Genomic DNA, 24837 nt, shown 5'->3' with positions numbered 1-24837 from the left:
GTTTTGTCAGTGGCAAATGATCATTTAGTTAATGGAAGTCAAGAAGTGATTTTAGAGATTTACTAGACTACTGTGAAGAACATGATGCACTAGTTCTATGTTCAATTTAATAACTTAAAGAAAATGGTCACAAGTAAAACTCTTAAAATTGCTATCTAATCCTCCTTTTTATTTATTCTTCTTAGTGTTAAAGTCAATTATTCATCATTTTGATATTATTATTTGGGGGACATTTCTTGGTCCCACCACCCCAAAACAATCCATTAATAACTCAATTTCTAATTCATTAATAATTGCTCAATTAGTTAATAACATTTATTGAGTACTTACTCTAAACAGAGCATTATACAAAACACTTGGGAGCAAACAACATGATTAGTGGACACTACCTTGCCAGTGACTCCTTGCCCATGTCCTCCCTCTCACCTGGAACTGCCTCCCCCTTAATAGCTGATAGACTACCACTCTCCCTACCTTCTAAACCCTTCTAACAATTACATCTCCTCCAAGAGGTCTTCCCCGACTAAACCCTCATTTCCTCTATTCCTTCTCCCTTCTGCATCTCCTATGCACTTAGATCAGTACCCTTCAAGCACTTGATATTCACCCCACCTTCAACCCTGCAGTACTTAAGTCCATATGCATAATTTATTTTAATGTCTGCCTCCCAATCTAGACTGTAAGCTCTTTGTGGGCAGGGAACATGTCTACCAACTTTATTGTACTGTACTCTCCCAAATACTTAGTACAGTGCTATGCACACAGTAAGTGCTCAATAAGTAGTATGGATTGATTGATTGATTGAATCAACAAGCTTATAATGAACCAAACTGCCTGACCTCTGGCCCAGAATTAAGTATTCATTCATTCAATCACATTTATTGAGTGCTTATTGTGTGCAGAGACAGTACTTAGTAGCACTTGGGAGAATACTACAATAGACAAGTTCCCTGCCCACAATGAGCTTACAGTCTAGAGGAGGGGAGGCAGACATTAATATAAATAAATAAATTGCAGATATGTAACTAAGTGCTATAAGGCTGAGTTGGGGGGACGGGTGTGAACAAAGTGGGAAAGTCAGGGCAATGCCGAAGGGACTGGGAGAAGAGGAAAGGGGGGCTTAGTCAGGGAAGGTCTCTTGGAAGAGTAGAGCGAGTCTTAGGTGAAAAAGATAGATCTTTTGCCACTCATGAGATTCATTTAAACCCTACAAAGTGTATTCCTGTCTCTGGTGTCCACAACTGTCTAGATGGGTTACAGCCTTTACTGTTTTCCGAATTTGCATCTTGGGAGTAGAGGAAGAGCCTTTTGTTGTTGAGTTCTTTCTCTCTTAAGCTTCCTTTGCCTCTGAAGGGTCAATGTAAAGTCAATCTCAGAGGAACTTAGTGTTTACTGCTATTGGGGGAGATAAAGACTAGTGTATGTGAGTGATACTCTCTTCTGAAGAGTTTTCAACTGTAGTTAGGTTAACGTTTTCATTTCCTAGAGGACCTGGCAGCTTTGAGCTTGCTTCTGGGTATTCTGAGCTTTGTGACCTTTTGTCAAGGACCATAGCGACCACTTTCTTGTTTGTTACTTCCAGCCTGGTCTGTCTGCTGCAGTGGTGTACCCCGGGGATTGTTGGAGATTGCTCCTTCACTAAGTCTTTAAATTCTGTGTTCTACCCTCCTGGTTGGATGCATGTGCCCCATTTCATTGAATGTGGATTTTCATTGTTTGCTAAGATTTTATATTTCTGATGCTTTATTCAAGAGGCATTCTGGGAGGGGATCTTTTTTCTTAGTTTTAATAAAAAATAGTGTAAAATTGATTCATATGAACAAATCAAGTGTTAGTGTTAGTGTTATGTGTATGTGTTGTGTGTTACTACACAGAGTAACAAGTCTGGCTTTTGAACCAGAAGGTTTGTTATATGATCCTGAATAAATGTTTATAAACTGTCTTCATATAGCAACACACATAAAGCCCAAAAAACTAGTTTAAAAAAAAATGATACCTATACTTAGTTGGAAATTAAATTACTTCTTATCAAAAATATGTAGAAAGTATAACCATCCAACTCTCTGACAAATTTCTACTTTCCAGTCTTTCTTTTTTAAAATTAGCCTATTTAAGGCTAGCCTGGAGCATGTTTGCTTTTTCAAAGACAAAACCTTCTTACCTGGAGAGGACAAAGTGTTACATCAAAAGACAATGATGGTGTAATAGTGCAGATTAACGCTGTTTTTGCACTTCCTCCCAGGGAATTCTGCAGAATCCATCACAATAATTTATGAAACCTCTAGCAGTCAGAAATAGAGTTTGGAAAAAGAAGTTTAGTTATCTTTTCCATGTCAGATTAATAAATAAAATATGTTTTAACCAACGGGGATTATCCTGCATAAAGTAATACTTTTGCAACACATTGCAAAGCTGCCCATTATAAGCTGTCCTTGGACTTATGACAACTGGTTCCTGAAAACTGTCTTAAGTTGAAATCTTTGAAGTCAGAGTCAAGTTTCTCATAGGAACAATGTTATAAATGGAGGATATTTCTGAAACAGAGACAGTTACCCTGTTTTTACTGAAATCACCCAGAATTAAATACTCAATCAATGAGAGGTAAATGATAACTACATTGACGTATTTATATTGGCATCAGAGAGGTTCCACTGTGGATGTGTCAACCCTCCCTAGCAAGCGGGTAACCCCCACTCCAAGCCTTCAGGACTCCACATTCCACTCCCTGCTGTCTTTAACCTTTCTTTTCCTTTCCCCTCCCCATCATAGTTTTTAAAGTTATTTTTTCATTTCCCACAGCTTCCATATGCCCTCATCCCCACAGCTAAGGCCCTAAAGGAGGCTAGTGTTGTAATTGAAACCCATGTAGTGTAAAGCCGAAATTCAGAAATATATAGGCGCCATTTGTCTTAAATTGAGGACTAACTGAATTATTGTAAATTATAACCATCATCCATATGGAAGCCCAAATTATTCCCAAATCACTGGAAAATAAGGAAAAGATCATAGCCTCATGCACACAAAGTCCATCCAGGGTGGTCAATCTTCAGTCATTGGCTTAGCTCATTGAGCCACATCATCTCTCTACAACAGTGTTTCTCAAATGAGGCCAAGGACATGTTGAAATGTCCTTGAAATATTAACACTTTCTCACTTTTTTTTATGGTATTTGTTAAGTGCTTACTATGTAACAAATACTGTTCTGAGAGCTGAGGTTGATACAAGTGAATTATGTTGGACACAGTCCCTTGTCTTGCATGGGGCTCATATTCCAAGTAGAGGAAAGACTACTTAAGCATTTCAAATGCACTTAGTTAAATGGTAATTAGTTTATGTTTAACTCAGTTTGAACATTGCTAAGTTTCTTGACCACTTGTCCCAAAATAAACAAGCTTTGGTTTATATTGCATCCTTCTTTTAGTCAAATACCTAAATATATTTGAAAAGACACTTTTAATAAAACCCGGGAAAACTAGAAAGTCTGAAAATTAGGACAGCAGGTTGACATCTTCCAGTCCTTCTGAGGCATATGAAGTTTAGAGGACGTCCCCTCTCTAGTCCTTATTTACATTTCTCTTCCACCTCTGACCTAGCAAAGACATGGGGAAAGGAAAATAGAGAATAGGAAAAAAGAAAGAGGGGAGGGTGAATGAAAAGAGGGTGAGTGGAGGGAACAAGTATCTCCCCCAAGAAGCAGCCCCTCTAGCCTTTCAATCCAAGTACTTGCCACTTTTCTTCACAAAACCACCACCTACTTGAACCAGCCCCTTCAAAACCAGCAGAAACACCTACAGTCTCCTCAGAACTTTGGGAGTGTCCTGTTGGGCCCAGTGGGAGCAAGACTTCCCTTGCCACCTGGTGGTTTAAATTCTGACAGTCAATGAGAGGTGGTAGCCAACTATGGGGACAGTCCCAGGGTACCCTAGTGTGGGCCCCAAAGAATGTCCCTGCCTTAGCAACCCCTCCTCCCCCCCACCAAAAAAAAAACAAAAAAAAACAACCAACAACAGAGGGTTCTAGTACCCTGGGGATACACCAGGGCTTCCAATCCAATAAGTGGCTGAAATTGGGTAGCTCTGGCCAGGAGTGTCCACAAGGCTGACTTTGCTCTGGGATGATTTACCTTTGGCTCCAGTTTGGCTAGGTCATTTGCTGCAAGCAAATTCATTTAAGATTCATGAAAGTACCCTTTTGGATAAAATACTTCTATTCAAAAATTACAAAAAGAAACCCATGCAAACAGCCCGGTGTGGTATCTCTCCCAGGAGTGCCCAGAGAAGCATGGAAGCACAAGGAGGCTGATGGCGACCTGAAAATGCCTTAGGTGATGCTGGCTCCTAGGACCTTCTACTTAGACCAGACACCCCCTTTCCAGTAATTGTGGTATTTGCTAAGCACTTACTTTGTGCCGAGTACTGTACTAAGCATTGGGGGTAGATGCAAGATAGGTCTAACATGGGACTTCTAGTCAAAGTAGGAAGGAGAACAGGTATTGAATCTGCATTTGGCAGATGAGGGAACTGAGGCACAGAGAAGTTAAATGGCTTGCCTAAGGTCACACAGCATGTATATGGTGGAGCCAGGATTAGAACCCATGTTGTCTGACTCCCAGGCCTGTGTTCTTTCCGCTAGGCCATGCTGCTTCCCAAAGAGCAAAGTCCTCTAACATGAACAGGACTCATATGAAAGCTTAATTGTGAGAACTAGATATTTACATGTTTTCCACATCCTGCACAGTAAATTCCCTTAAGTAACTCAAAACTGTCACTGTTTCAATCCCTGGATAACATTTATCATGTGGGTACAGATTGCCTAGGGAACAATTGAATAGTGAGCTGAAATTTGGATGAATTTTGAAAAATGAATGCACTTCCTAATCCTAAAACATTCAAATTAGCTGAAGGCACTTACAAGAGAATAGTTTCCAAAAGGGAATTCATATATATACCTGTGAATAACCCTTTTCTCAATGTCATTTATTGAGCAATTACTGTGTGCACAGTAGTGTCCTAAGCATTTGGGTGCGTACAGTACTATAGAGCTGTGATCCCTGACATCCAAGACCTTACAGTCTAATAGGCTTTTCTGTCAAAAAGGGAAGCAGCATGGCCTAATGGAAAGAGCATATGGGCTTTGGAGGTCAGGAAGCTTGGGTTCTAATCCCAAATCCACCATTTACCAGTTATTTAATCATGGGCAAGTCATTTCACTTCCATGTGCCTCAGTTTCCTCATCTATAAACTGGGAATTCAGTACTTTTTCTCCCTCCAACCTAGTCCCTGCTCCACATGACAGTTCACCATCTGAATCTGACCTGATTATCTGGTATCTACCCCAGGGTTTAGTACAGTGCTTGGAACATAGTACACACTTAAATATCACAATTATTATTTAAAAAGGGTAAGTCAGATGACCTAGTAGTAGATATTTCATGAACATTTTCTTTTCTACAAAATTTCTACTGGTAGCATTTGGCTAATAATTGGATTGCTTCAGCTACAAATTCTAAAGATTTCTTCATTTTCTCCACTAACATAAATTGTATTTAAACCATAAGCATTGCACCTTGGCCTATTGGAAAAAGCATGGGCCTGGCAGTCAGAGGATGTGGGTTCTAATCCTGGCTCCACCATGTGTCAGCTGTATGGTCCTGGGTAAGTCACATAACTTCTCTGTGCCTGTTACCTCATCTGTAAAGTGGGGATTAAGACTGTGAGCTCTATGCAGGACAAAACTCCTCACTGTTGGCTTCAAAGCTCTCCATCACCTTGCCCCCTCCTACCTCATCTCTCTTTTCTTCTTCTCCTTCCAGCCCACACACTCAGCTTCTCTGGTGCTAACCTCCTCACTGTGCCTCCTTCTCGCCTGTCCTGCCATCGACCCCTGGCCCACGTCCTACCTCTGGCCTGGAATGCCCTCCCTCCTCACATTCGCCAAAATAGCACACTTCCCTCCTTCAAAGCCCTACTGAAAGCTCACCTACTCCAGGAGGCCTTCCCAGACTGAGCCCCCCTTTTCCTCTGCTTCTCCTCCCCTCCCCATCGCCCCGACTCCCTCCCTCAGCTCTACCCCCCTCCCTGCCCCACAGTACTTGTGTATATATGTACATATTTATCATTCTATTTATTTTATTAATGATGTGTTTATATTCACTAGTATGCTATTTGTATATATTATTTATTACCCTATTTATTTTGTTAATGAGGTGTATATCTCCATGATTCTATTTATCTTGATGATGTTGTTTTGTTTTGTTCTGTTTTGCTTTGCTGTCTGTCTCCCCCGTTTAGACTGTGAGCTCGTTTTTGGGCAGGGATTGTCTCTGTTGCCGAATTATACATTCTAAGTGCTTAGTACAGTGCTCTGCACATAGTAAGTGCTCAATAAATACTATTGAATGAGTATATATATCTATAATTTTATTTATTTATTTTGATGTTATTGATGCCTGTCTGCTTGTTTTGTTTTGTTTTGTTGTCTGTCTCCCCCCTTCTAGACTGTGAGTCCATTTTTGGGTAGGGATTGTCTCTATTTGTTGCCGAATTGTACTTTCCAAGCGCTTAGTAAAGTGCTCTGCACACAGTAAGTGCTCAATAAATATGATTGAATGAATGAAAGAATGAATGACAAGGACTGTGTCCAACCTGACCACTTTGTATCTACTCCATTGCTCAGTATAGTGCCTGGACCATTGTAAGCACTTAAATATCATAAAAAGTGTAATATAGAGAAGATGACTTTGCTACCCATAGTTTTATTTCATGCCAACTCACCAAGTGGGATACCATGACTTGTCCATCACAGATAGACGAGTCTTTTTCCCTACTTTCCACAAGGTAAAAAGTGACATAGACAAAAACAAACAACCTTGAAGGAAATGAATGCATCTTTTTCCACAGAAAAGGAGAACAGCAAGATCATCTACCACTGAGAAAGTGATATAAGAGCGACTACTTCGCTGATTCATTTTAGTTTTTACACAATGTCTGTTCTCTGGAAAAGAATCATATTTCAAGTCAACATGCTGAAGTCCACAGGAAAACACTGAAATTTGTTCAACTGAGTATTTTTACTAATAAAAATCAGAACTTTATAACAGCATAAGCTGGAATCAGTCAATCAATCATATATATTGAGCACTTCCTATGTGCAGAACACTGTACTAAACACTTGGAAGAGTACAATATAACAGAGTTGGTAGACACAATACCTGTCCACAAGGGGCTTACAGTCTAGAGGGGTGGTAATAATAATAATAATGATGGTATTTGTTAAGTGCTTACTATGTGCCAGACACTGTACTAGGCACTGGACAGTCCTTGTCCCAAGTGGAGCTCACAGTCTCAATCCCCATTTTACAGATGATGTAATTGAGGCACAGAGAAGTAAAGTTCATTCAATAGTATTTATTTATTAGGCGCTTACTATGTGCAGAGCACTGTACTAAGCGCTTGGAATGAACAAGTCGGCAACAGATAGAGACAGTCCCTGCCGTTTGATGGGCTTACAGTCTAATTGGGGGAGACAGACAGACAAGAACAATGGCAATAAATAGAGTCAAGGGGAAGAACATCTCATAAAAACAATGGCAAATAAACAGAATTCATTCAATAGTATTTATTGAGCGCTTACTATGTGCAGAGCACTGTACTAAGCGCTTGGGATGAACAAGTCGGCAACAGATAGAGACAGTCCCTGCCGTTTGACGGGCTTACAGTCTAATCGGGGGAGACGGACAGAAATGTACATTTCATTAACAAAATAAATAGGGTAATGAAAATATATACAGTTGAGCAGACGAGTACAGTGCTGAGGGGATGGGAAGGGAGAGGGGGAGGAGCAGAGGGAAATGGGGGGAAAAGAGGGTTAAGCTGCAGAGAGGTGAAGGGGGAGGCGGTAGAGGGAGTAGAGGGAGAAGGGGAGCTCAGTCTGGGAAGGCCTCTTGGAGGAGGTGAGTTTTAAGTAGGGTTTTGAAGAGGGGAAGAGAATTAGTTTGGTGGAGGTGAGGAGGGAGGGCATTCCAGGACCACAGGAGGACGTGGCCCAGGAGTCGACGGCGGGTTAGGCGAGACCAAGGGACGGTGAGGAGGTGGGCAGCAGAGGAGCGGAGCATGCGGGGTGGGCAGTAGATAGAGAGAAGGGAGGAGAGGTAGGAAGGGGCAAGGTGATGGAGAGCCTTGAAGCCTAGAGTGAGGAGTTTTTGTTTGGAGCGGAGGTTGTTAGGCAACCATTGGAGGTGTTTAAGAAGGGAAGTGACATGCTCAGATCGTTTCTGCAGGAAGATGAGCCGGGCAGCGGCGTGAAGAATAGACTGGAGCGGGGCGAGAGAGGAGGAAGGGAGATCAGACAGAAGGCTGACACAGTAGTCTAGCCGGGATATAACAAGATCCTGTAGCAGTAAGGTAGCCGTTTGGGTGGAGAGGAAAGGGCAGATCTTGGCGATATTGTAAAGGTGAAACCGGCAGGTCTTGGTAACGGATAGGATGTGTGGGGTGAACGAGAGAGACGAGACACCGAGATTGCGGGCCTGAGAGACGGGAAGGATGGTCGTGCCATCGACGGTGATAGGGAAGTCTGGGAGAGGACCGGGCTTGGGAGGTAAGATAAGGAGCTCAGTCTTGCTCATGTTGAGTTTTAGGTGGCGGGCTGACATCCAGGTGGAGACATCCTGGAGGCAGGAGGAGATGCGAGCCTGAAGGGAGGGGGAGAGGACAGGGGCAGAGATGTAGATCTGTGTGTCATCTGCGTAGAGATGGTAGTCAAAGCCGTGAGAGCGAAGTGACTTGACCAGGGACACACAACAGACAAGTGGCAGAGCCGATATTAGAACCCATGACCTTCTGACTCCCAGGCCCATGCTCTTTCCATTATACCAAGTTGCTTCCTCAGCAGTAATAATATAGATAGTAGTAATATAAATAAATTACAGATATGTACATGAATGGTATGAATACAATTTGTAAGAAATGTTTCAGAGCAATGTAGTCAAGGGAAATCTTACTTTCTCCTTTTAGGATCTACTATAAAGTGGGTTCTGCAGTTACAACCAACTCTTCTGTCAGGTCAGCAATTTACGCTTTTCTCTGTAACAAGTGGGATTATAGGAAGTTTTCAATTTTCCCGAAACAAAACAGGTAGGGATTGTAAAGTTCAAGTTTGGTCACTGTTCTAAAGTGAAAAATGAGACTGCTGCAAAAAAAAAAAATTGAATGAAACACCAGAATAATGACTCAACTCTGCCCACTTAGCCTGTGTCTATACCAGAAGAGGTGCTTTGTCTGTAAAGTCCGTATCTCAAGGGTAAAAGAGGCATCCAAGCTTTACCCTCAGTCCTTCTCTCAATGGTAAAAGAGGCACCCAGGCTCTGCCCACCCATCCTGTGTCAAAGGGAGAAGAAGGACTCAGGTTCTGCACACATTTCCTGTTTCATTGCCAGAAGAGGCATGCAGGTTCTGCCAACACCTCCTTTGTCAATGCCAGAAAAGGAAGCCAGGCTCTGCCCACAGACCTCATTCTCAAGGTGAAGACTTCAAGTTGAGGAGCTACTAGACAACAAACCCTTCTAAATCCATAGATCCCATCTACTAGTCTCAGATCCTTGATTGGGTCCACTTGGAGGAGAACAAATTTATTTCAAAGCAAATGGCAATCCAGTAGCCCACTGATGTATTTTTAAAGAGCAGAAATCATGTCAACTTGATCAATATCTCCCTGGACTGTATATATTTGGCTTTTTTGGGGGTTTTTTTTTGCTGATTTGTTTGTTTTCTTAATGGCATTTGTTGAATGGTTCCTATGCACCAGACGCTGTACTAAGTGCTGGGATAGGTACACAATACTTACAAACTCCTCACCATTGGCTTTAAAGCATTCCATCACCTTGCCCCTTCCTACCTCACCTTGCTTCTCCTTCTACAACCCAGCACGCATACCTCGCTCCTCTAGGACTAACCTCACTGTGCTTCAATCTCGTCTGTCTCGCCACCGATCCCTAGCCCACGTCCTCCCTCTGGCCTGGAACACCCTCCCTCTTCAAATCCTACAGTTACGCTCCCCCTCTTCAAAACCTTATTGAAGGCACATCTCCTCCAAGAGGCCTTCCCAGACTAAGCCCCACTTTTCCTCATCTCCCACTCCCTTCTGCGTGGCCCTGACTTGCTCCCTTTGCTCTTCCCCCACTCACCTCCCAGTCCTACAGCACTTAAAAATATATCTGTAATTTTATTTATTTGTACTGATGTCTGTCTCCCTACCTCTATACTGTGAGCTCATTGTGGGCAGAGAATGTCACTGTTTATTGTTGTATTGTACTTTCCCAAGCACTTAGTACAGTGTTCTGCACACAATAAGTGCTTAATAAATACAAATGAATGAATGAATGAATCCCAGAAGAGGCACCCAGGCTCTGCCAACTGCTCCTTTGTCAATGACAGAGACTGTGGGCAGAGCCTGAGTTCCTCTTCTATGTCAAAGCCACAGAGGCTCCCAGATCCTGCCCAGATAATCTGTGTCAATGCCAGAGAGGTGTCTGGGATAATTCCACAATCCCTGCCTTTTCTACCACACACCCCCTCCCCACAAATTTGTGCTGTTCCCCGACAGAGACTGCTGATCTTTTGACCCTATCCAATTTCCTCAAGTCATCATTCCCCTTTAGCCTCCATACCTCAACTACCTTCCCTTGATGACCAAATTGACACTCTCAACTCACTTGCCCCCCATCCCTTTGTCGATCTCATACGACAAACCACTACCCTGGATCACCTCCACAGTCTGAGCTCCTCTTCTCCCTCTACTCCCTCGACCACCCCCCCTTTACCTCTCCGCAGCTAAACCCTCTTTTCCCCCTTTCCCTCTGCTCCTCCACCTCTCCCTTCCCATCCCCACAGCACTGTACTCATCCGCTCAACTGTATATACTTCCATTACCCTATTTATTTTGTTAATGAATTGTACATTGCCTTGATTCTATTTAGTTGCCATTGTTTTTACGAGATGTTCTTCCCCTTGACTCTATTTATTGCCATTGTTCTTGTCTGTCTCCCCCGATTAGACTGTAAGCCCGTCAAACGGCAGGGACTGTCTCTATCTGTTGCCGACTTGTTCATTCCAAGCGCTTAGTACAGTGCTCTGCACATAGTAAGCGCTCAATAAATACTATTGAATGAATGAATGAATGAGTTTGCCTGCATCACTTTGGCGCACAAGCCACAGATCACAGCTGGTGGAAATCTAGATATCAGTCTGTTTAAATCCACTTCAAGTTTATCCTTGTGTGCTTAAACTCTCCCATCTTCTCTGCTTGGCAAAATGATTTCTTCATCTTTACTGACACCCATGCCCATTGCCCTCGCCAATAGTTCAGATGTTTAATTCTCTACTCAAATCCCCTAACTTTCTGCCTCCCTCATCCCTTTCCCCAATGACCTGGCCACTTACGTTATTGAGAAAAATGAAACTATTAGGCATGATCTCCTTAAAATCTCCCCTGCCCCTCCCCAGTCCCCCGAACTCCTACCCCTTCTTCAGCTCTCCCATCTTTCCCAGAAGGAGCTCTAGAGGGGGTCTCCTGCCTTCTCTCAAAATCCACCCCCTCCACCTGCACATCCAACCCCATCTCTTCGCACCTCATCAAAACACTTGCTCCCCTCCCTTCTTCCCTCCCTAACTGCCATCTTCAACTGTTCACTCTCCCATGGCTTCTTCCCCACTGCTTTCAAGCATGCCCATGTCTCCCCTGTCCTAAAAAACCCTCTCTTTTACCCCACATCGCCCTCCAATTATTGCCCCTACCATTCCTATCCAAACTCCTTGAGTGAGTTGCCTACATCCATTGTCTCAAATTCCTCTCCTCCAATTCTCTCTTTGACCCCCTCCAATCTGGCTTCCGTCCCCTTCACTCCATAGAAACTGACCTCTCGAAGGTCACCAATGATCTCTTCCTTGCCAAATCCAAAGGCCTCTCCAGCCTAATCCCCCTCAACCTCTCAGCTGCTTTTGGCACTGTCAGTCACCCCCTTCTCCTGGAAACATTGACCTTGGCTTTGCTGACTCTGTTCTCTCCTTGTTCTCCTCCTATCTCTCTGGCTGTTCATTATCAGTCTCTTTCACAGGCTCTTCCGCTGCCTCCCACCCCTTAACTCTGTGTGCCCCTCAAGGTTCAATTCACGGTCCCCATCTATTCTCCACCTAAACACACACCCTTGGAGAACTCATCTGCTCCCATGGCTTCAACTACCACCTCTATGCTGATGATACTCAAATCTACATCTCCAGCCCTGATCTCTCTCCCTCTCTGCAGTCTCACATTTCCTCCTGCCTTCAAGACATCTCTACTTGAATGTCCTCCCATCACCTCAAGCTTAACATGTCTAATACAGAACTTCCAATCTTCCCTTACAAACCCTGTCCTCCCCCTGACTTTTCCATCACTGTAGATGGCGCCACCATCCTTCCTATCTCACAGGCCCTGAACTTTGGCATTATCCTTGATTCCTTTTTCTCATTCAACCCACATATTTAATCCATCACTAAATCCTGTTAGTTCGACCTTCACAACATCAAAATCCACCCTTCTCTCTCCATCCAAACTGCTACCACAGTAATCCAATTACTTAGCCTTTCCAGCCTTGATTCCTGTGTCAGTCTCCTTGCTGACCTCTCTGCTCTGGGGTCTCTTCTCTGACCAATGATGGGAGGCTCTGAGGCCTCTGCTCTACCAGTAATGGGAGCTCTGGGGTTTCTCCTCTGACCAGTGATGGGAGCTCTGAGGCCTCTTCTCTGACCAGTGATGGGAGCTCAGGGGGCTTTGTTCTGATCAGTAATTGTAGCTCTGAGGTCTCTGTTCTTACCATTGATTGACACTCTGGGGCCTCTGCTCTGACCAGTGATGTGAGCTCTGGGGTCTTAGCTGTGACCAGTGTTGGAAGCACTGTGTCCTCTGCTTTAACCAGCGATGGGAGCACTAGAGTCCCTTCTCCAACCAGTAATTAGAACATTGGAACCTCTGCTCTGACCAGTGATGTGAGCTCTGGGGTCTTAGCTGTGACCAGTGTTGGAAGCACTGTGGCCTCTGCTTTAACCAGCGATGGGAGCATTAGAGTCCCTTCTCCAACCAATAATTAGAACATTGGAACCTCTGCTCTGACAAGTGATGGGAGCTCCTGGATCTTTACTTTGACCAGTAATAGTAGCTCTGGGGTCTCTGTCCTGACAAGCGATGGGAGCTCTGGAATCTCTGCTCCAAATAGCGATGGGTGTTCTGGGGCCACTGCTCCGACTAGTGATCAAACTCTGGGGCTTCTGCTCTGACCAGTGATGGGAACTCTGGAGCCTCTGCTCCTACCAGTGATGGGTACTCTGGGTCCTTTGATCTAGCTAGCGAGGGAAGCTCTGGGTGTTCTGCTCTGTCCAGTGAAGGGAGCTCTGACCAGTGATGGGTGCTCTGTGTCTTCTGATCTGACTAGCGCTTAGTACAGTGCTTGGCACATAGCAAGCGCATATCAAATATCATAATTATTATTAGCTCTGTACCATCTGCTTTGACCAGTGATAGGAGCTCTGGGCCCTCTGCTATGACCAGTGATGGGTGCTCTGGAGCCTCTTCTCTGATCAGTAATGGGAGCTCAGTGGGGGATTCTGCTCTGACCAGTGAAGGGAGTTCTGGCATCTCTGCTCTGACCAGTGATGGGAGCTCTGGGAGTGTTTTGTTCTGACCACTGAAGGGAGCTCTGGTGCCTCTGCTCTACCCCGTAACGGGTGCTCTGCATCCTCTTATCCGAGTGTTGGTTAGTATTTGTTAAGTGCTTACTATGTGCAGAGCACTGTTCTAAGTGCTGGGGGAGATACAGGGTCATCAGGTTGTCCCACGTGAGGCTCACAGTTAATCCCCATTTTACAGATGAGGTAACTGAGGCCCAGAGAAGTGAAGTGACTTGCCCACGGTCACACAGTTGACAAGTGGCAGAGCTGGGATTCCAAGTGGCGATGGGAACTCTGGGCCTTCCACTCTGACCGGCGATGGGAGCTCTGGGTCATCTGCCCTGACCAATCATGGGAGCTCCGGGGCCTCTGATGTGACCAGTGATGAGATCTCATGAGTCTCTGCTCTGAGCAGTGCTCAAGTTCTGGAGCTTCTGCTTTGACCACTAAAGGGAACTCTGGAGCCTCTGCTCTAACCAGTGATTGATGCTCTGGGGTTTCTGCTCTGACAAGTAACAAGGGTCTTGGCTTTCTGCTCTGACCAATGACGGAGCACTGGGGCCTCTGTTCTGACCAATGATGGGACCTCTGGGGCCTCTTCTCTGACCAGTGATGGAAGACTAGGGCCTCTTCTCTGACCGGTGATGCAAGTTTTGTGGTTTCTGCTATGACCAGTGTTGGGAGCTCTGGGGGTCCCTTCTCCAACCAATGATTGAAGCACTAAGGTCTCTGCTCTCACCAGTGACAGAATCGCTGGGTCCACTACCCTGACCAGTCATGGGACCACTGGAGCCTCAGATCTAAACAGTGATAGGATCTCTGAGCTTTTTGCCCTGACCAGTCTGCTCTGACCAGCGATGGAAGCTTTAGTGGGGGGCAGTTCTGTTCTGACCAGTGAAGGGAGCTCTAGAGCCTCTCCTCTGACCAGTGATTGGAGCACTGGGGCCTCTGCTCTGACAAGTCAGTGGTGGGAACTCTGGGGTTCCTGATCTGACCCATAATGGAAGCTTTGGGGCCTCTCCTCTAATCAGTGATGAGAGCTCAAGGGTCTCTGCTCTGACCAGTAAAGACAGAAACTGTGTCTCTGCTCTGACCAGTGATGGGTTCTCTGGGTGCTCTGATTTGAATAGTGGTAGGAGCTCTGTGCCTTCTGTTCTTACCACTGATGGGAGCTCTGAAGCCTCTACTCTGACCAGCGATGGGAGCTTTGGGGCCTTTGTTCTGACCAGTCATGGGAGCTCTGGGGTGACTGCTTAACTTGTCTGGTTTAGCCTGTGTGAGCCATCGAACATGATCTGGGACAGAGACCTGCATGAGGACACTGAGAGCTCTCTCTGCCATGCTGACTCAGTTGGACCATACAGTTAAACATTTTCCGGGGCAGAGAACTGTCCGGGAAAACCAAGATCTCTAGCCTGAGCTACTTCAGCCGGTTCCGTGTGGACCAATGAACATCGCACAAGACAGAGACCTGCTTGAGGGCACTGAGATATCTCTCTGCCTAGCTTTTTCAGCCTTCCCAGACCACCCAGGACAGGGAGCTGCCCAAGGGCACTGAGATCTCTACCCTGAGCTGGCCCAGGTCACTGAATATCAGAACCATTGCCTACCATCCACCACCCGGGACACAGAGATTTCACTCCCAAACTGCTGCAGCCAAGAAGTGGCACAGTCTAATGGACAGAGAATGGGCCTGGGAGTCAGAGGACCTGGATTCTAATTCCGGTTCTGCCAATCTCTTGCTGTGTGACCTTGGGCAAGTCAATTAACTTCCCCATGCCTCAGTTTCCTCAACTGTAAAATGGGGATTAAATCCTACTCCCTCCTACTTAGACTTGAGCACTGGTCAGAGCAGAGACTCATGAGATCTCATCACTGGTCACATCAGAGGCCCCGGAGCTCCCATGATTGGTCAGGGCAGATGACCCAGAGCTCCCATCGCCGGTCAGAGTGGAAGGCCCAATCAGATGTGAACAGAACATAGAACACCCTTGTGACAATGACCCAGATTTGGACATGTCCATAGCTACCTTCCTGTACATCAACCCTGCCTCTGGTTTATTCTTAAATACTCACCTCTTCACTCTCAAGGACCCAAGGACCTGGATACAATTCAGCAATTTAATTGTAATTAATTAATTAATTAATTTAATTAATCATGGAACCACTGGATTAAGCGGTTATGGCTGTTGATAACCTCACCTGAAACCCTTAAATTTTTCTGACCTCATCACATCCCCGCAATCCCCTCCCTTCAATCAGCCCGTCCTTGCACCCCCTTCCCAGCATCCACTCCACTCAACTCTTCCCTGCCCCTTTTGCCGCCCCAACCTCCTCCCCCCGGACGTTCTTGTTTTCTTATCCCAACGCCACCTCTCATCCCCCTCCCCCATGCCAGCCCCCATCAGCTCACTCCCATCTAAGCTGCCCTACACATCACACCATCTCCTGTCCCTGCACTGCCCCCCATCACAGCCTCAGAAGAGTGTGGTCCGTGGAGCCCCCACGCAGTCATGGGAAAACTTCCCTTCATCCTTGACCTCTTCCTGACCGAGTCACTGCTCCTCCTCACCATCACTAAAACCTGGATCTCCCCACATGACACTGTCTCCCTTGCTCCTCTCTCTAGAGGGGAGCACTGCGAAAGGGGAGGAGTGGGCTTCCTTCTTGCTCCCCAATGTCTCTTTTGTCCTTTGAAGCCCAAAACAACCACCTCTACCACTCACTCTAGATTCTAGTCACAGTCATCTTCCTCCCCCCAGATCCCACCTCCAACCATTTTGAAGTCTTTCTCACATTTCTTCTCTCTTTCTCCATCCCTGCATTGATCACTGGGGACTTCAGTGTAAACATAGATGTTCCTGATGATCATTCTGCTGCCCATTCTCTATTACTCCTCAACTCCACTGACTTGCTGTACCTCACCTCACCCACTCACCACCGTGGGCACATACTAAATCTCATTATCTCTAGTCATTGTCCAATCTCTACACTCACAAACTCTGAAATCCCTCTATCCAACCACAACCTTCTTACCACTCTTCTCTCCCAAACACCCACTCCCCACGAATCTCTCATGTTCCACCACAGAGACTTTGATCTTATGAGTCCATCCAATTTTTTGAAGTCAACATGCTGCATTTAGTCTCCATGCCTAAGTACCCTCCCTTGATGACCACATTGATGCTCTCAACAACAACCTCTCTACTGAATTCACTCACTCACTCCCTTATCCTTTCATCAATCACATACCACTAACCCACAGAGTTGGATCACCTCCAGTCCACTTCCTTTACTCCTGTGCATGAGCTGCAGAGAACTGCTGGTGGAAATCCAGATATCAGGAGGACCTTGTCCACTTTAAGTTCATCCTTACCTGCTTTAACTCTGCACTCTCCTCTCCCGGCAACATGATTTCTCTCCATCCTTATTGACTCCCATGACATTGCCCTTGCCAGTTGTTTCAGACATTTGACTCCCTCCTCAAAACCCCGATCCCTCCATCTCTTGCCCCTAATAACCTGGCCATGTAGGTTATTGAGAAAATTGAAAACATCAGGTGTGATCTCCCTAAAATCTTTCCTGCTCCTCTCAAGTACCTCCTCTCCTTCTCCCCCTTCTTCAACTCTCCCATCTTTTCTAGCATGATCTTTAGAGGGCTTGTGCTTTCTCTCAAAATCCAACCTTTCCACCTGTGCCTCTGACCCTATCCCTTATCAAAGCATTTGCCCCCTCTCTTCTTCCCTCCCTGACCTCCATCTTCAACTATTCAGTGGCTTTCCCCCATTGCTTTCAAACATGCTCATGTCTTCCCCGTTCCTTAAAGAACCCTCCCTTTACCCCAGGTCTCCCTCCAGTTATAACCACATTTCCTGCCTACCAAACTCCTTGAGCAAGTTGTCTAGACCCTCTGTCTCCAGTTCCTCTCCAATTCTCTTCTTGACCTCCTCCAATCTAGATTCCACCCCTTTCATGCCGCAGCAACTTCCCTCTCAAAGTTCACAAATGATCTCCTTCTTGCCAGATCCAAAGGCCTCTACTCCATCCTAATCCTCCTCAACCTCTTAGCTGCTTTTGGCACTGTCGACCATCCCCTTCTGGAAACATTATCCAACCTTGGCTTCACTGACACTGTCTTCTCCTGGTTCTCCTCTCTGGCTGCTCATTCTCAGTCTCTTTCACAGGGTCCTCTACTGGCTCCCAACTCTGTGTGTCCCTCAAGGTTCAGTTCTGGGTCCCCTTTTATTCTCCATCGACATGCATTCCCTTGTGGAACTCATTCACTCCCATGGCTTCAATTACAATCTCTATGTGCATGACTCCCAAATCCTGATCCCAGCCCTGATCTCTCTCTTCTGCAGTCTCACATTTCCTCCTGCCTTCAGAACATCTCTACTTGGATATCCAACCAACACCTCCAACTTTACATGTCCAAATCAGAACTCCTTATATTCCCACCCAAACCCTGTCCTCCTCATGACTTTCCTGGTCACTGTAGATAGCACCACCATCCTCCCTGCCTCACAAGCCTGACACATCTCTCTCACTCAAGACACATCTCCCTTCTAGACTGTGAGCCTGTTCTTGGGTAGGGATTGTCTCTATCTGTTGACAGACTGTACTTTCCAAGTGCTTAGTTCAGTGCTCTGCACAAAATAAGCGCTCAATAAATACGACTGAATTCAACCCACATATTCAATCTATCACCAAATCCTGTCAGTTCAGTCTTCACAACATCATTAAAATTTGCTCTTTCCTTTCCATCCTGCTACCATGTTAATCCAAATACCTATCCTATCCCACCTTGATTACTGCATCAGCCCCCTTGCTGACCTCCCTGCCTCCTGTCTCTCTCACTCCAGTCCACATTTCACTCTACTGCTTGGACCATTTTTCTACAAAAAGGTTCAGTCCATGTTTCTCCTCTCCTCAAGAACCTCCAGTGGTTGCCCATCCACCTCTACATCAAATTGAAAATCCATAAAAGTGCTTCAAAGTACTCGATCACCTTTCCCCCTCCTACCTCAACTCACTGCTCTCCTATTACAACCCAGCTCGCACGTTTTGCTTCTCTAATGCCAACCTACTCACTGTACTTTAGTCTCCTCTGTCTTGACGCCGACCTCTCACCCACATCCTGCCTGTGGCCTGGATTGCCCTTCCTCTTCATATCTGACAGACAATCACTCTCCCCACCTTCAAAGTCTTATTAAAGGCACATCTCCTCCAAGAGGCCTTCCCTAACTAAGCCTCATTTCCCCTTCTGCTTCACCCTGATTTGCTCCCTTTATTCACTCCCTCCCTCAGCCCCACAGCACTTATGTACATATCTGTAATTTATTTAATTTAATGTCTGTCTCCCCCTCCAGACTGTAAGCTCCTTGTGAGCAGTGAGCATGTCTACCAAATCTTTACTGTACCCTCCCAAATGCTTAGCTCAATGCTCTGCACACAGTAAGGGTTCAATAAATATGAGTGATTGGTTGAACTTCCATGGGTTCATCTACCACTTCATTCAATCAGTTAATGGTCTTTATAAAGTGCCTACCGTGTGCAGAGCACTGTTTCATGCCAGAGTGCAACAGAATAAGCAGACATAATTCCTGTTCTCAAGGAGTTTACAAACTAATGGGGGAGACCTTCATTAAAATAAATTACAGGTTGGGAAAGCAACCAAGTGGAGAGTGTAAAGAGTGAACGTTAGTACTGTTGGGGAGGTGGGAGAGACAGACATGAGTATTTAAGTGCTTAAGGGCCATGAATTCAAGTGCATATGTGATCAATCAATCAATCAATAGTATTTACTGAGAGCTTACACTGTAAGTGTAAGTTCAGTGATTAGTGCAGTGCTCTGAACACAGTAAACACTCAATAAATACAATTGAGTGAATGAGTACAAAGCACTGTACAAGGTGCTTGGGAGAGTACAGTATAATGATATAGCAGACACATTCCCTGCCCAAGCAAGCTTACAGTCTTGACCAAAGGGAGGGAAAATAGGGTGGGGAGACAAGCAGTTAGTCAGGGAAGGATTCTCAGAAGAAATGTCATTTCAGTAGGGATTTGAAGATGGTGAGAGAAGTACTCTGCTGGATATGAAGGAGGAGGGAGTTCTAGGTATGAGGGAGGTATGTGAGGAAGGGGTCAATGTCAAAGGAGGCAAGAGAGGGGCACAGTGAGTAGGTTGGTGTTAGAGGAGTGAAATGTGAGGGCTCGGTTGTAGTGGAAGAAGAGCAAGGGTAAATAAGGGGGACAGAGGTGATTTGGTGCCTTAAAGCCAAAGGTGAGGAATTTCTGCTTTATGTGGTGGTGGATGGGCGACCACCACATTGGATTGGAGGTTTTTAAGAAGTAGGAAGATGTGGACTGAATGGTGTTTTAGAGAGGTGATCTGGGTAGCATTGCCAAGTAGGGACTGGAGTGGGGAGAGAGAGGAGGCAGAGAGGTCAGCGAGGAGGCTGAAGCAGTAGTTGAAGTGTGATGTGAAAAGAGCTAGAACAAGCTTGGGAGCAGTTTTCATCTACCCTATCCCTTAGTAAGATGCTTCATTCTCTTCTCTCTTGCCTCTGACCTCTTTCTCATTCCCTCCTTCTTGCCTGGAACTCCCTCCCTCTTCATTTCCAGAAGACCACTGTTCTCCCCAAATTCAAAGTTGTTCTGAAATCATATCCAGTAGACTTTCCTGATTGATCGCTCATCTCCCCACCCTATTCGCCCCTCTACTGTCACTTCAGCACTTCTGCATCAATTAAGTGCATGGGTACTGCTGTGTCCCCTTCCCTGAACCCACATTAGGCTTTTTGCACATACCTTTCCACTCTTATTGCTACCTCCTACCTGTAATTTATTTTAGTATCTGTTCTCCCAACACCTCTGCCCCACCTCCACTATACTGTAAGCTCCTTTAGGGTGGGAATCATATCACTTCAATGCCACAGCACTTATGTACATATCCTTAGATTATTTTAATGTCTATTTCTCTCTCTGGACTGTAAATTTCTTGTGGGCAGGAAACGCAACTACCAACTCTGTTGTACTGTACTCTCCCAAGTGCCTACTAACTCTGTGGAACTCACCCAAGTGCTTAGTGCAGTGCTCTGTACTAACACTCAAGTAATACTATTGTTTGATTGCGTCCAAATGGAGCATGGTAGCCTGGGATAAATTGATAGGGTCTAAGAGAGCTGAGGTCTCGGGAGGTGGAGGGGACAGGTTTTTCAGGGAGCAGAAAGAAGACGGGTTAGGTGGTTGTGATCATAGGGTAATTGAGAGTTGGTGAGCCTAGAAATGGTACAGAGACTAGTGATGATGATATAGCCTATGCCCAAATTGTTGAATTGGTGTGGAGTAGGAAGTCAGAGTGGTTGTCAAGTGAGAGGAAGTGGTCACCTGAGAGGTCATTAGGAATGCCCCCATGGATATCAAAGTCCTCAGAAGATCATTGTAGGGAAGAAGAGAGAAGTAGGGTGTGAAAGACATAAAAATTGCTCAGATGATGGCAGCTAGTAATCGAGAAGGTGGTAGAGGCAGATGACATGGGCTTCAAAGGAGAAGAAAGAGAGATGGAGGGGGCGGGATAGTGCCAAAGTGGCACTGAAGAGCAAGAAGTAGGCTGACTCCTCTCCCTTTTCCAGTGAGCCTGGGGGATTGGGAGATGTTAAGATTGGGAGACAGTGATAGGGACAACAGTGTCATCTGGAAACATGATGATGAAGAGCAGTGACTGAGTTGGAAAGAGTTTGAAAGGAAGTCTTCAGCCAATGGAGTGGGAGTTTCACAGGCTGCATTTAGATGGGGTTGTGGGAATGGAGTCAAGAGTAGATGGTGTAAGGGGTGGGGATTGGTTGGATGGGAGTGAGCTGATGGAGTGTGATGTTGGGGATGGGGTTTTGAGACCATGGTGAGAGAAGAAAGCAGGGATGTGGTGATTGATTGATTGATTTTGAGCAGGGTGATGGTGATGGTGGTGGTGATGGAAGACGTGGTTGGATCCTGGGTCCTCAAAGGACTGTAGCTTTCAGTCCCTGGTCTTAAGTGACTTGAACTTTAGTGTGGGGGTAGATTATCCAACTTTTATATCATTGTTCCTCTGAAAAAAATAGTTTCAATTTACATTTTGACTTAAGACCCAGTTTCAAGAACCAAGTGTCCCACAAGTCTGAAGACTTCCTGTAGTTGTGGAGTGTGTGTGTGTGTGTGTGTGTGTGTGTGTGTGCATCTAAGTAAAGAGGGAGGGTGTTTCTTGCCCCAAGAGTTTTTGCTGCCAATAGTGGTTGAACAAAGTCTGTCCAGTTGCTTGAGAAAGTTCCTGATTTGCACAGAACACCATCGCTGAGGCTAAGAAAGTCAGGGCCATTTGATTACACTCAGTTCTGGAATAAGCACTTAGTACGGTGCTCTGCACATAGAAAGTGCTCAGTAAAGACCATTGATTGATTGATAACATGTGCTGGCTAGACCACTGAATTAGGAGCTGTTTAACCAACAAGGTGAGCTTGTTTGGTTACTATCACAGATTCAGAAGGAACTGCTTCTGTGCATTTGCAAGGCATCAGAACCACTGAGCACTACAATGGGAGTACTGCTCAATATGGGGTTTTATAAGACAGCAACCCCAAAGTAAAAGAAGCGGGTATACTTGGAGGTGGCTGAAATGACGTGACCTGATCCAGACTATTAATCCCAGTAAAGCGAGATTTAAAGAAAGTTGATTGGGGGGCAGGGAGGAGGTCTCCCCAAGTGAACTAGTGTAAGTTAAAAGGGTCCCACCAGAAAGACAGAAGCCTGGACAAAACTTGGAGAGGCCCCTGAAGAGGGGGACAGTACTTAGTTGAGCCAAATGCCCTATTGACCCTGAAGTCATTTAATAAACTCTCGCTATCTCGAGCTGTCGAGGACTTGTCAGTTGAGAACTCCCAGTACTGATCAGAGTGTCAGATTTCTGGATGGGGGGGTGGGGGTGGGGTGCTCAAGGCATATGTTGAAAGGAATCCCTAAAGAAGTGGAATGTAATCCACAAATTCAGTACCGTTTTTCATTTCCAAAAATCAATAATTATGAAATTGTGACCACTTCAGTAGAGCACGCTGTATTCTGTCCTCTTCCAGACTGAGAATACCAGAAGTAGAGTTCTAAGTACTCTCCTTCATTATATTCCTTAAAGGTGAATGGGTAGCAGCTATTTGTCCTGCTCCAAATAGAGTCACAGGTAGCCTAAGTAATTTACCTAAAAAATGGAATCCAGTGGAACCAAGATTAGAATTTGGAGGACCTAACTTCTGTGCTTAGAGCTATCTTGCTTCCTATAGACCTCCCCACTCATTTAGGGAGAGGTATGTGGGGAGGGCGTTGGAGGGAGGGGAAGGGGGCGACTGGTCTGTGTAAAACATAGGGAGGGAAGATAGAGATCATCAAGCACCCGTGGATGAGGGAGAGGGCAACCGAAGGACACACGACTTCGTTTTCCATGTTTCTCGCCCCAGGTCATATTCCTCCCCAACTACCACAGCGTGGCCACTAGACAGTGAGGCCTAGTAGAAAGAGCCCGGGCCTAGGAGTCAGAGGACCTGGGTTCTAATCCCGGCTCTGCCACGTGTCTGTGTAACCTTGGGCAAGTCACTTAACTTCTCTGTGCCTCAGTTACCTATCTGTTAAATGGGGATCAAGACGGTGAACCCCATGTGGGACGGGGACTGTGTCCAACCTGATTACCTTGTAACCACCCCAGCGCTTAGAAGAGTGCTTGGCACATAGGAAGCGCTTCACCAATACCACAACGATTATTATTACCATCTCGGCACCTCTGTGCCCTCTTCCCGCACAACTTCCCACAACACTTCCCAAGACGTGGTCATATCCTCTCTACTATTTAAGCACCTCCTCATCTGTGTAACCCTTTTGCCCATTTCTTCTTCCCCCTCTCTGTAAATGTCAACCTCACCCATTAGGGTGTAAATTCCTCGAGGGCAGGGATGGGCTCGCCTACTCTACTGCATGGCACTGCCCCTCCCAGCCACTTGGTACAGTGCCTGGCACACAAATGCAGTGCTCTGCACACAGTCGGCGCTCAGTAAATACCATTAGAATGAATGGTGCTCGATTCAAGCTAGCCGTCCTTCGAAAGGGTGGTTCAGCACCACTATCTCCCGCATCCATTGCAGGGAGTGGGGCGCACGTCTACACAGCCCTGGACCTTCTCGTTCTCCCTCCTCCTCGGGCTGGGACGATCTCTCAACGAGCCTTCTGGGTGGTGTGTGTGTTGGGGGGGGGGGGGGGGGAGAGGGGAGAGGGGAGGGCATCAGGCTCCGCTTGGGCCGCGGAGCGGTGGCGCTGAGTGGCGGGCGCCGTGAGCCGCTATTTTAAACCCGCCCCTCTCCATCGTCCGCTTTCTCACCCCGCCCCCGCTTCGTCCTTCGGAGCAGCACAGCGGGAGGCTCCCCAGGCCAGCACCGGGGCTCTCGGGACGGCACGGTAGGGCGCCTTTTGCGCGCCTTCTCCGCTTCTTCTCCACCCTCTGGCCGGGAGAGCGCCACCCCGCGCAGCCACCCCACCGCTCCCGGCGGATCGGCTAAGAGGTGCGTCCCCCCCCCAGCGCCCCCATCCCCAGCCGCGACCTCCCTCGGCCTCGGGGTCCCCCCCTCGCGCTCCCCGGGACGTGCGGGCCCCTTGCTAGCTCGCGGAGCCCGAGCCATATCTGGTCAAAATATTCAGCTGTCACCAAGGGGGACTGGGAGCAGCTCCTCTCTATAAATAGCAGTCGCCGCCTGGGCTGAGCGCAGGGGGAGCAGGCGGAGGGGCCCAGGCAGCCCCCGGAGCCCCCGCCTCCCTCGAGGCTCAGTCTACGCTCTCTCTCTCCTTCCCCTCCCCATGCCCCCCCATCCTGCCCGGCTGGCTCAGGTGGCTGGCACAGGTGCCACCCCGCTGAGGAGGGCGGCGGCTTCAGAGCAGAGCTGACTCCAAGGTGGCTCTGTTTTCGGATCGTGCGCCCTCCCGAATCCAACCCCCTCGATGCTCAGCCGGGCGCGGCCTCAGGGGCCTCCCTGTGGCTGCCCAATGTGGGCGAGCGAGTTGGGGGGCGAGATCCAGCCCCCCCCCCCCGCAATCCTGGTGTGGGGCGGAGGAGAAAAATTCTCCCTGT

The 24837-nt window shown here is 46.6% G+C and overlaps 1 protein-coding gene across 2 annotated transcripts in view; it reads left to right on the top strand.

Moving 5' to 3' along the window:
- Nucleotides 1–24111: 24111 nt before the first annotated feature.
- Nucleotides 24112–24837, top strand: part of TMOD1 (tropomodulin 1) — a 94252-nt gene continuing 93526 nt past the window's right edge. For both annotated transcript variants that reach the window (XM_029055211.2, XM_029055213.2), the window contains exon 1: nt 24112–24274. The gene's annotated coding sequence lies outside the window, so the exon portion shown is untranslated. The remainder of the gene's footprint in view (nt 24275–24837) is intronic.

The sequence above is a fragment of the Ornithorhynchus anatinus genome, chromosome X5 (assembly GCF_004115215.2).
Source record: "Ornithorhynchus anatinus isolate Pmale09 chromosome X5, mOrnAna1.pri.v4, whole genome shotgun sequence".
NCBI classification, from domain to species: Eukaryota; Metazoa; Chordata; class Mammalia; order Monotremata; family Ornithorhynchidae; genus Ornithorhynchus; species Ornithorhynchus anatinus.
This window is presented reverse-complemented; position numbering and strand designations above follow the sequence as displayed.